We start from the raw sequence: 13737 nt of genomic DNA on the forward strand, positions 1-13737 counted from the left end.
TAAAGTGTTGAACCACAATATCGTTCACCATAACTGAGTCAACTTCAAGATAACCTACGTCTACATTCCAGTCCCGGCTGCTCCTGTTCTGCTGCAGTCCAGAAAACAACAACCCGATACAATTGGCGCTCCTTCCCACAGCTCAGGCCCGGATCCGCATGGTTCCGCTGACTGACTGTGAGACGCGCTCCCTCCAGAGTGGCACAGCCCGATGGGGGTCCTTATCTGGCACGGGGGCGTAAAACAGGTGCGACTGGAAAGCCTGGTTTATTCTGCGTCGAGGGAACGCGTTGCTCTGCAATACACCGCCGAACCGCTAGGGGGTGTGGCTTTGTCTTTGTATTGTTTACGGGGCTCTTGTCAGATTCCTTGGTTTTCTTCCGGTCACAGACAACAATTGTTGGCCATTTGTCAGTCTTTGTAGTGCCGCGAAGAGGAGTTGTAGAGGTGGTCGTACTTGAGCACCTCCTCGATAATCCTTTCTTCAGCTTGGTCCATTTTTTCTTGGAGCCTTCACCACAGAAACTTTGAAAATGGCGGTGTTGTGCTGCGACTGAACCGGAAATAACGTTCTGAGCGGACCAATCACAGTCCTCGACGTTGACGTCACCACGCGTCGACGCGATGCTTAAGCAGGATTTTTTGGAGGCGCGTTTCAGGCTACGGCGGAGGTACGAATACTACGAATGAATTGAAAGATGATTGATGAAAGTGATTGAAAGTCGAAAAGGAAGTTAGCATGTCAGGGATGAGACACCCTGATAGTCCAAAAGGAAGTTAGCATGTCAGGGATGAGACACGCTTATCGTCCAACAGGAAGTTAGCATGTAAGGGATGAGACACGCTTATCGTCCAACAGGAAGTTAGCATGTCAGGGATGAGACGCGCTTATCGTCCAACAGGAAGTTAGCATGTCAGGGATGAGACACCCTGATCGTCCAACAGGAAGTTAGCATGTCAGGGATGAGACACCCTGATAGTCCAACAGGAAGTTAGCATCTCCATGGTTCCCTTGACCAGAAGCCAGTGGGATCGTTCCATTCTGACATCTTGATTGACATTTGTCCTTCTCTTAGCTAAATAGCTGGCAATCATTTGAAAAAACCTTGATTTACTTTTTGTATTTTGATCTTCAGCTCATTTGCATACTTTTGTTGAAATTCTCCCCTTTTTTTCTTTTTTTTCTGCTGTTTTTAGCACAAAGTCCACCTGGTGCCTAAAGACCAGTTCAGCATGGACTACGTTGAACCTTCAGTCCGCTGCATCAGCACCCATGGACAGTTCCCCCCTGACAGGAGGATTCTGGTGAGGAACATTAGTGGGACAGCGCTCTTGTTAGAACGGTTCTGATCCACCTTCCCTCCCCCTGTAGCTCCTCCTGTGTCCCCTCAGCGCTCTTGTTAGAACGGTTCTGATCCACCTTCCCTCCCCCTGTAGCTCCTCCTGTGTCCCCTCGGCGCTCTTGTTAGAACGGTTCTGATCCACCTTCCCTCCCCCTGTAGCTCCTCCTGTGTCCCCTCAGCGCTCTTGTTAGAACGGTTCTGATCCACCTTCCCTCCCCCTGAAGCTCCTCCTGTGTCCCTTCAGCGCTCGTTAGAACGGTTCTGATCCACCTTCCCTCCCCCTGTAGCTCCTCCTGTGTCCCCTCAGCGCTCTTGTTAGAACGGTTCTGATCCACCTTCCCTCCCCCTGTAGCTCCTCCTGTGTCCCCTCAGCGCTCTTGTTAGAACGGTTCTGATCCACCTTCCCTCCCCCTGTAGCTCCTCCTGTGTCTCCTCAGGTTTCCAAACTCCCTCCCACTGGCTGGTGCTGAAGGAGGGCCAGAGCTCCTCCTACAGGAGCCCATCCTGGCCTCCCCCGCTGCAGCTCCTCCACTAACCTCCCACCAGAGAGATGAGCCCCCTGGTTCAGAGTGACAGACCACCTCTGGGAGCAGACAACAGAGACCACATCAGGCTGGACTCCGTGCAGGTACGGAGGCTGACGGCTGCTGAGTGAGTGAGTTTACGACGCTCCCGCCACTGCTGCTGGATTGATTTAACACATCTGGAATATTTAGATTTATTCTGGGTCAACATCTGCATCTGTTGAAGTCCTCAGTCTCCATGCAGGTGGTGTTGTTCCAGATAAAAGGTCTCAATAACAGCATCACTCCAGGTGAAACCATTCCAAAGAAGGCTAAGTGGAGCTGGCATATCAGCCCCCAATGGAAGCCTGCTGCTGCTGCCAAGGTCTCCATGTCATCATGGAAAAGTTGATTGTTCAACTCAGTGTTTTTCCCATTGGGAAGAGATTTGTTGTTCCACCATGAAGTCTTTTCTTGTGATGAGTTTGTGTGTTGTAGTAGCATGAAGATATCTTGTTATCATGATCAACTCATCTGGCCTGGTGGAAGAACACTGCTGTGTTTGGATTCAGACGAGTCAAATCTGAACCAGGGAATTGTAATGAACTCAAAATGATGCTAACGTTCACTCCATTACTCTTAGCATCATTTTGAGTTAATTAGCAATTCTTACTAAATCACTGTCGCATCATTTTGAGATCATTAGCAATTCTTCTGACATCACTGTCACATTATTTTGAGGTTCGTAAGAACTTTTACTACATTACTGTTGCATTATTTAAAGGTTCGTAGCAACTCTTACTACATGACTGTCAGCACCACTTTTTGGTTTTTTCGAAACACTTCCTACATTACTGTAAGCATCACTGAGTTAATTAGCAACTATCACTACATTACTGTTAGCATCATTTTGAGTTCATTAGCTGCTGTGTTTGGATTCAGACGAGTCAAATCTGAACCAGGGAATTGTAATGAACTCAAAATGATGCTAACTTTCACTCCATTACAGTTAGCATCATTTTGAGTTAATTAGCAATTCTTACTAAATCACTGTCGCATCATTTTGAGATCATTAGCAATTCTTCTGACATCACTGTCACACTATTTTGAGGTTCGTAAGAACTTTTACTACATTACTGTTGTATTATTTAAAGGTTCGTAGCAACTGTTACTACATGACTGTCGCATTATGTTGAGGTTCGTAGCAACTCTGACTACATGACCGTCAGCATCACTTTGAGGTTATTCGAAACTTTCACTCCATTACTGTTAGCATCATTTTGAGTTCATTAGCAATTCTTACTGAATCACTGTCGCATCATTTTGAGATCTTTAGCAATTCTTCTTACATCACTGCCGCATTATTTTGAGGTTCGTAGCAACTCTTACTACATTACTGTCAGCATCACTTTGAGTTTATTAGCAACTATCACTACATTACTGTTAGCATCATTTTGAGTTTATTAGCAATTCATAGACATCATTGCAGCATTAAAAGAGGTTAGTAGCAACTCGTACTACATGACTGTCAGCATCACTTTGAGGTTGTTCGAAACACTTACTACATTATTGTAAGCATCATTGAGTTGAATAGCAACTATCACTACATTTGTTAGCATCATTTTGAGTTAATTAGCAATTCTTCCGACATCACTGTCGCAATATTTTGAGGTTCGTAGCCACTTTTACTACATTACTGTAGCATTATTTTGAGGTTCGTAGCAACTCTTACAACATGACTGTCAGCATCACTTTGAGGTAATTTGAAACTTTCACTCCAATACTGCTCGCATCATTTTGAGTTCATTAGCAATTCTTCCTACATCACTGTCGCATCATTTTGAGATCATTAGCAATTCTTTCGACATCACTGTCGCATTATTTTGAGGTTCGTAGCAACTCTTACTACATGACTTTCAGCATCACTTTGAGGTTGTTCGAAACACTTACTACATTACTGTAAGCATCACTGAGTTGATTCGCAACTCTCACTACATTACTGTTAGCATCATTTTGAGTTCATTAGAAATTCAAACGACATCACTGTCGCAATATTTTGAGGTTCGTATCAACTTTTACTACATCACTGTCGCATTATTTTGAGGTTCATAGCAACTCTTACTACATGACCGTCAGCATTACTTTAAGGTTATTCAAAACTTTCACTCCATTACTGTTAGCATCATTTTGAGTTCATTAGCAATTCTTACTACATGACTGTCGCATCATTTTGAGATCATTAGCGATTCTTCCGACATCCCTTTCGCATTATTTTGAGGTTTGTAGCAACTCTTACTACATGACTTTCAGCATCACTTTGAGGTTGTTCGAAACACTTACTACATCACTGTCGCATCATTTTGAGATCATTAGCAATTCTTCTGACATCACTGTCACATTATTTTGAGGTTCGTAGCAACTCTTACTACATTATTGTTGCATTATTTAAAGGTTCGTAGCAACTCTTACTACAGTTCTGTCAGCATCACTTTGAGGTTGTTCGAAACACTTACTACATTACTGTTAGCATCATTTTGAGTTTATTAGCAATTCTTCCGACATCACTGTCGCAATATTTTGAGGTTCGTCGCAACTCTTACTACATGACTGTCAGCATCACTTTGAGGTTGTTCGAAACTCTTACTACATGACTGTCAGCATCACTTTGAGGTTGTTTGAAACACTTACTACATTACTGTAAGCATCACTGAGTTTATTAGCAACTATCACTACATTACTGTTAGCATCAATTTGAGGTTAGAAGCAACTGTTGCGACATGACTGACAGCATCACTTTTAGGTTGTTCGAAACACTTACTACATTACTGTAAGCATCACTGAGTTAATTAGCAACTATCACTACATTACTGTTAGCATCATTTTGAGTTCATTAGCAATTCTTCCGACGTCACTGTCGCAATATTTTGAGGTTCGTAGCAACTCTTACTACATGACTGTCAGCATCACTTTGAGGTTATTCGAAACTTTCACTCCTTTACTGTTAGCATCATTTTTTGTTCATTAGCAATTCTTACTACATAACTGTCGCATCATTTTGAGATAATTAGCAATTCTTCCGACATCACTGTCGCATTATTTTGAGGTTCGTAGCAACTGTTACTACATGACTGTCAGCATCACTTTGAGGTTATTCGAAACACTTACTACATTACTGTAAGCATCACTGAGTTGATTAGCAACTGTCACTACATTACTGTTAGCATCATTTTAAGTTCATTAGCAATTCTTCCGACATCACTGTCGCAATATTTTGAGGTTCGTAGCAACTTTTACTACATGACTGTCGCATTATTTTGAGGTTCGTAGCAACTCTTAGTACATGACTGTCAGCATCATTTTGAGTTCATTAGCAATTCTTCCGACATCACTGTCGCAATATTTTGAGGTTCGTAGCAACTTTTACTACATTACTGTGGCATTATTTTGATGTTCGTCGCAACTCTTACTACATGACTGTCAGCATCACTTTGAGGTTATTCGAAACTTTCACTCCATTACTGTTAGCATCATTTTTAGTTCATTAGCAATTCTTACTACATCACTGTCGCATCATTTTGGGATCATTAGCAATTCTTCTGACATCACTGTCACATTATTTTGAGGTTCGTAGCAACTCTTACTACATTATTGTTGCATTATTTTAAGGTTTGTAGCAACTCTTACTACATTACTGTCAGCATCACTTTGAGTTTCTTAGCAACTTTCACTACATTACTGTTAGCATCATTTTTAGTTCATTAGCATCTATCACTACATTACTGTTAGCATCATTTTGAGTTCATGAGCAATTCTCACGACATCACTGTAGCTTTGAATTGAGTTCATTAGCAACTCTTACTAAATGACTGTCAGCATCACTTTGAGGTTGTTCGAAACTCTTACTACATTACTGTAAGCATCACTGAGTTTCTTAGCAACTATCACTACATTACTCATAGCATCATCTTGTGTTAATCAGCAATTCTTCCGACATCACTGTAGCAATATTTTGAGGTTCGTAGCAACTTTTACTACATTACTGTCGCATTATTTTGAGGTTTGTAGCAACACTTACGACATGACTGTCAGCATCACTTTGAGGTTATTCGAAATGTTCACTCCATTACTGTTAGCATCATTTTGAGTTCATGAGCAATTCTTTCTAAATCACTGTCGCATCATTTTGAGATCTTTAGCAATTCTTCCGACATCACTGTCGCATTATTTTGAGGTTCATAGCAACTCTTACTACATGACTGTCACCATCACTTTGAGGTTATTCGAAACACTTTCTACATTACTGTAAGCATCACTGAGTTGATTAGCAACTATCACTACATTACTGTTAGCATCATTTTAAGTTCATTAGCAATTCTTCCGACATCACTGTCGCAATATTTTGAGGTTCGTAGCAACTTTTACTACATTACTGTCGCATTATATTGAGGTTCGTAGCAACTCTTACTACATGACTGTCAGCATCACTTTGAGGTTATTCGAAACACTTCCTACATTACTGTAAGCATTACTGACTTGATTAGCAACTATCACTACATTACTGTTAGCATCATTTTGAGTTTATTAGCAATTCTTCCGACATCACTGTCGCATCATTTTGAGATCATTAGCAATTCTTCTGACATCACTGTCACATCATTTTGAGGTTCATAGCAACTCTTACTACATTATTGTTGCATTATTTTAAGGTTCGTAGCAACTCTTCCTACATTACTGTCAGCATCACTTTGAGATCATTAGCAATTCTTCCGACATCACTCTCGCATTATTTTGAGGTTCGTAGCAACTGTTACTACATGACTGTCAGCATCACTTTGAGGTTATTCGAAACACTTACTACATGACTGTAAACATCACTGAGTTGATTAGCAACTATCACTACATTACTGTGAGCATCATTTTAAGTTCATTAGCAATTCTTCCGACATCACTGTCGCAATATTTTGAGGTTCGTAGCAACTTTTACTACATTACTGTCGCATTATTTTGAGGTTCGTAGCAACTCTTAGTACATGACTGTCAACATCACTTCTAGGTTATTCGAAACTTTCACTCCATTACTGTTAGCATCATTTTGAGATCATTACCAATTCTTCTGACATCACTGTCGCATTATTTTGAGGTTCGTAGCAACTCCTACTACATGACTTTCAGCATCACTTTGAGGTTGTTCAAAACACTTACTACATTGCTGTTAGCATCACTGACTTAATTAGCAACTATCACTACATTACTGTCGCATCATTTTGAGATCATTAGCAATTCTTCCGACATCACTGTCGCAATATTTTGAGGTTTATAGCAACTTTTACTACATTACTGTCACATTATTTTGAGGTTCGTAGCAACTCTTACTACATGACTGTCAGCATCACTTTGAGGTTGTTCGAAACTCTTACTACATGACTGTCAGCATCACTTTGAGGTTGTTTGAAACACTTACTACATTACTGTAAGCATCACTGAGTTTATTAGCAACTATCACTACATTACTGTTAGCATCAATTTGAGGTTAGAAGCAACTGTTGCGACATGACTGACAGCATCACTTTTAGGTTGTTCGAAACACTTACTACATTACTGTAAGCATCACTGAGTTAATTAGCAACTATCACTACATTACTGTTAGCATCATTTTGAGTTCATTAGCAATTCTTCCGACGTCACTGTCGCAATATTTTGAGGTTCGTAGCAACTCTTACTACATGACTGTCAGCATCACTTTGAGGTTATTCGAAACTTTCACTCCTTTACTGTTAGCATCATTTTTTGTTCATTAGCAATTCTTACTACATAACTGTCGCATCATTTTGAGATAATTAGCAATTCTTCCGACATCACTGTCGCATTATTTTGAGGTTCGTAGCAACTGTTACTACATGACTGTCAGCATCACTTTGAGGTTATTCGAAACACTTACTACATTACTGTAAGCATCACTGAGTTGATTAGCAACTGTCACTACATTACTGTTAGCATCATTTTAAGTTCATTAGCAATTCTTCCGACATCACTGTCGCAATATTTTGAGGTTCGTAGCAACTTTTACTACATGACTGTCGCATTATTTTGAGGTTCGTAGCAACTCTTAGTACATGACTGTCAGCATCATTTTGAGTTCATTAGCAATTCTTCCGACATCACTGTCGCAATATTTTGAGGTTCGTAGCAACTTTTACTACATTACTGTGGCATTATTTTGATGTTCGTCGCAACTCTTACTACATGACTGTCAGCATCACTTTGAGGTTATTCGAAACTTTCACTCCATTACTGTTAGCATCATTTTTAGTTCATTAGCAATTCTTACTACATCACTGTCGCATCATTTTGGGATCATTAGCAATTCTTCTGACATCACTGTCACATTATTTTGAGGTTCGTAGCAACTCTTACTACATTATTGTTGCATTATTTTAAGGTTTGTAGCAACTCTTACTACATTACTGTCAGCATCACTTTGAGTTTCTTAGCAACTTTCACTACATTACTGTTAGCATCATTTTTAGTTCATTAGCATCTATCACTACATTACTGTTAGCATCATTTTGAGTTCATGAGCAATTCTCACGACATCACTGTAGCTTTGAATTGAGTTCATTAGCAACTCTTACTAAATGACTGTCAGCATCACTTTGAGGTTGTTCGAAACTCTTACTACATTACTGTAAGCATCACTGAGTTTCTTAGCAACTATCACTACATTACTCATAGCATCATCTTGTGTTAATCAGCAATTCTTCCGACATCACTGTAGCAATATTTTGAGGTTCGTAGCAACTTTTACTACATTACTGTCGCATTATTTTGAGGTTTGTAGCAACACTTACGACATGACTGTCAGCATCACTTTGAGGTTATTCGAAATGTTCACTCCATTACTGTTAGCATCATTTTGAGTTCATGAGCAATTCTTTCTAAATCACTGTCGCATCATTTTGAGATCTTTAGCAATTCTTCCGACATCACTGTCGCATTATTTTGAGGTTCATAGCAACTCTTACTACATGACTGTCACCATCACTTTGAGGTTATTCGAAACACTTTCTACATTACTGTAAGCATCACTGAGTTGATTAGCAACTATCACTACATTACTGTTAGCATCATTTTAAGTTCATTAGCAATTCTTCCGACATCACTGTCGCAATATTTTGAGGTTCGTAGCAACTTTTACTACATTACTGTCGCATTATATTGAGGTTCGTAGCAACTCTTACTACATGACTGTCAGCATCACTTTGAGGTTATTCGAAACACTTCCTACATTACTGTAAGCATTACTGACTTGATTAGCAACTATCACTACATTACTGTTAGCATCATTTTGAGTTTATTAGCAATTCTTCCGACATCACTGTCGCATCATTTTGAGATCATTAGCAATTCTTCTGACATCACTGTCACATCATTTTGAGGTTCATAGCAACTCTTACTACATTATTGTTGCATTATTTTAAGGTTCGTAGCAACTCTTCCTACATTACTGTCAGCATCACTTTGAGATCATTAGCAATTCTTCCGACATCACTCTCGCATTATTTTGAGGTTCGTAGCAACTGTTACTACATGACTGTCAGCATCACTTTGAGGTTATTCGAAACACTTACTACATGACTGTAAACATCACTGAGTTGATTAGCAACTATCACTACATTACTGTGAGCATCATTTTAAGTTCATTAGCAATTCTTCCGACATCACTGTCGCAATATTTTGAGGTTCGTAGCAACTTTTACTACATTACTGTCGCATTATTTTGAGGTTCGTAGCAACTCTTAGTACATGACTGTCAACATCACTTCTAGGTTATTCGAAACTTTCACTCCATTACTGTTAGCATCATTTTGAGATCATTACCAATTCTTCTGACATCACTGTCGCATTATTTTGAGGTTCGTAGCAACTCCTACTACATGACTTTCAGCATCACTTTGAGGTTGTTCAAAACACTTACTACATTGCTGTTAGCATCACTGACTTAATTAGCAACTATCACTACATTACTGTCGCATCATTTTGAGATCATTAGCAATTCTTCCGACATCACTGTCGCAATATTTTGAGGTTTATAGCAACTTTTACTACATTACTGTCACATTATTTTGAGGTTCGTAGCAACTCTTACTACATGACTGTCAGCATCACTTTGAGGTTATTCCAAACTTTCACTCCATTACTGTTAGCATCATTTTGAGATCATTGCCAATTCTTCTGACATCACTGTCGCATCATTTTTAGATCTTTAGCAATTCTTCTGACATCACTGTCGCATTATTTTGAGGTTCGTAGCAACTCTTACTACATGACTGTCACCATCACTTTGAGGTTGTTCGAAACACTTACTACATCACTGTCAGCATCAATGAGTTGATTAGCAACGATCACTATATTACTGTTAGCATCATTTTGAGTTCATTAGCAATTCTTCCGACTCACTGTCGCATTTTTTTGAGGTTCGTAGCAACTCTTACTACATGACTGTCAGCATCACTTTGAGGTTATTCGAAACGTTCACTCCATTACTGTTAGCATCATTTTGAGTTCATTAGCAATTCTTACTACATCACTGTCGCATTATTTCGAGATCATAAGCAATTCTTCCGACATCACTGTCGCATTATTTTGAGGTTCGTAGCAACTCTTACTACAATACTGTTGCATTATTTAAAGGTTCGTAGCAACTCTTACTACATTACTGTCAGCATAACTTTGAGGTTATTTGAAAGTTTCACTCCATTACTGTTAGCATCATTTTGAGTTCATTAGCAATTCTTACTACATCACTGTCGCATCATTTTGAGATCATTAGCAATTCTTACGACATCACTGTCGCAATATTTTGAGGTTCGTAGCAACTCTTACTACATTATTGTTGCATTATTTAAAGGTTCGTAGCAACTCTTACTACATTACTGTCAGCATCACTTTGAGTTTATTAGCAACTATCACTACATTACTGTTAGCATAATTTTGAGTTGTTGAGCAATTCTCACGACATCACTGTAGCATTAAATTGAGTTCATTAGCAACTCTTACTAAATGACTGTCAGCATCACTTTGAGGTTGTTCGAAACACTTACTACATTCCTCTAAGCATCACTGAGTTTATTAGCAACTATCACTAAATTACTGTTAGCATCATTTTGAGTTCAATAGCAATTCTTCTGACATCACTGTCGCATTATTTTGAGGTTCGTAGCAACTCTTAGTACATGACTGTCAGCATCACTTAGAGGTTATTCGAAACGTTCACTCCATTACTGTTACTATCATTTTGAGTTCATTAGCAATTCGGACTAAATCACTGTCGCAATATTTTGAGGTTCGTAGCGACTTTTACTGCATTACTTTCGCATTATATTGAGGTTCGTAGCAACTCTTACTATATTACTGTCAGCATCACTTTGAGGTTATTCGAAACACTTACTACATTACTGTAAGCATCACTGACTTGATTAGCAACTATCACTACGTTACTGTCAGCATCATTTTGAGTTCATTAGCAATTCTTCCGACATCACTGTCGCATCATTTTGAGATCATCAGCAATTCTTCCGACATCACTGTCGCATTATTTTGAGGTTCGTAGCAACTCTTACTACATTACTGTCAGCATCACTTTGAGGTTATTTGAAACGTTCACTCCATTACTGTTAGCATCATTTTGAATTCATGAGCAATTCTTACTACATCACTGTCGCATCATTTTGAGATCATTAGCAATTCTTCCGACATCACTGTCGCATTATTTTGAGGTTCGTAGCAACTCTTACTACAAGACTGTCAGCATCACTTTGAGGTTATTCGAAACGTTAACTCCATTACTGTTAGCATCATTTTGAGTTCATGAGCAATTCTTACGAAATCACTTTCGCATCATTTTGAGATCTTTAGCAATTCTTCTGACATCACTGTCGCATAATTTTGAGGTTCCTAGCAACTTTTACTACATCACTGTCGCATTATTTTGAGGTTCGTAGCAACTCTTCCTACATGACTGTCACCATCACTTTTGAGGTTATTCGAAACACTTACTACATTACTGTAAGTATCACTGAGTTGATTCGCAACTATCACTACACTACTGTTAGCATCATTTTAAGTTCATTAGCAATTCTTCCGACATCACTGTCGCAAAATTTTGAGGTTCGTAGCAACTTTTACTACATTACTGTCGCATTATTTTGAGGTTCGTAGCAACTCTTACTACATGACTGTCAGCATCACTTAGAGGTTATTCGAAACACTTACTACATTACGGTAAGCATCACTGAGTTGATTAGCAACTATCACTACATTACTGTTAGCATCATTTTGAGTTCATTAGCAACTCTTACAATTTATAGTTTTAAAGGTTCGTTCCAACAAAATACTTTCTAATTTATAGTTTTAAAGGTTCGTTCCACCAAAATACTTTCTAATTTATAGTTTTAAAGGTTCATTCCACCAAAATACTTTCTAATTTATAGTTTTAAAGGTTCACTCCACCAAATACTTTCTAATTTATAGTTTTAAAGGTTCATTCCACCAAAATACGTACTAATTTATAGTTTTAAAGGTTCGTTCCACCAAAATACTTTCTAATTTATAGTTTTTAAGGTTCATTCCAACAAAATACTTTCTAATTTATAGTTTTAAAGGTTCGTTCCACCAAAATACTGCTTTCTGTCCAACTTCTCAGTTTTAAAGGTTCCTTCAGTTGAGGGCTCCTGGTTCTGTGTGAGGGGTTGAGGGTCGATATGGGATGATGAGGAAGATTTCATGTCACGATGGTCCTGCTAAAGTAACTGAGAGTCATGACATCAAACAATGTCATCAAATTACGCTTGAACTCTTAAAATGGCAATAAAATCTACTGGAATCATTTTAGCACAAACACTTTTATATTGATTTTGTGAGCATCATTTTTCAAACATTATAACATAAACTTTAAAAAGGGTCCATTCACGAACACTCTTACTTGAAGGTAGTCACTGATATCAGTAAACAGCTGATAAAGTTTTGTGTTCATGTTTTAATTCTCTACTCTGACCTGTGCTGAGACACTGGACCAGAGAGGAAGACCTGCTCAGCCTCCTGCATGGACCAATTCTGCAGCTCAGTGATGACGACGAGGGATTCAGCATTGAGTTCATTTTAAACTTTTTGGAGGAAACAAATGAAGGCTCACAGTCACACTGACGCAGCTACAAATACTTTGATATGCAACAGACTGGTTTCTCTTCTGGTAGTTTGTTATCAACTGTTGTCACATTTATGGATCAATTTAGCTGATAAGATGAAGGCTCCAAAGGACCAGCTGGAGATGGCGGGGATTGAACCCGGGGCCTCATACATGCAAAGCATGCGCTCTACCACTGAGCTACATCCCCTCTGTCAGAGTCACTGTTTAACTGATGCAGCAACACAAACACAGACACAACATTTTTTAAATTATTATTCTTCATTTTAGGGAAAAAAGGAAGTCAGCCTGTGATCTCAAAGGCTCTGTGATCTAGGTAGTTTCACTGTGATGTCAGCCCACACAACCTTAGACCACAGAGGCAAGTCAGGCTCCAGGAAGCTGAGGCTGCTCCGTTCTCAGTCCAATCCAGAGTGAAGGTTTCCCTCTCTGAAGCTTTCCAATCCAGCCCAGATCCTCTCTGACCAGCAGGAGTCTTTGACTAATAAATAATCATTATATTGAATGTCTGCTCATCCTCAGAATGAAGTAAAAGTATTTGTGTTCCTAAAATAATCTCCAGATGCTAAGATCAATTATTAACATTGATTGACAGCTCTAAACTGAGCCACCATCACTATACAGTTGCAACTGAAATATTGAGAAATATTTCAAGGAAGCAGCAGGCCCTCATCCGCCCCGGTCCACT

General features: G+C 39.1%; 1 non-coding gene across 1 annotated transcript; it reads right to left on the reverse strand.

The window, feature by feature from the left end:
- Positions 1-13167: 13167 nt before the first annotated feature.
- Positions 13168-13239, reverse strand: trnaa-ugc (transfer RNA alanine (anticodon UGC)). The gene has a single exon. It is a non-coding gene; the product is annotated as a tRNA-Ala (tRNA).
- Positions 13240-13737: the final 498 nt, after the last annotated feature.

The sequence above is a fragment of the Aulostomus chinensis genome, chromosome 1 (assembly GCF_037954235.1).
Source record: "Aulostomus chinensis isolate RoL2024-O1b breed Wild chromosome 1, RoL_Achi_v1.0, whole genome shotgun sequence".
Lineage (NCBI taxonomy): Eukaryota > Metazoa > Chordata > Actinopteri > Syngnathiformes > Aulostomidae > Aulostomus > Aulostomus chinensis.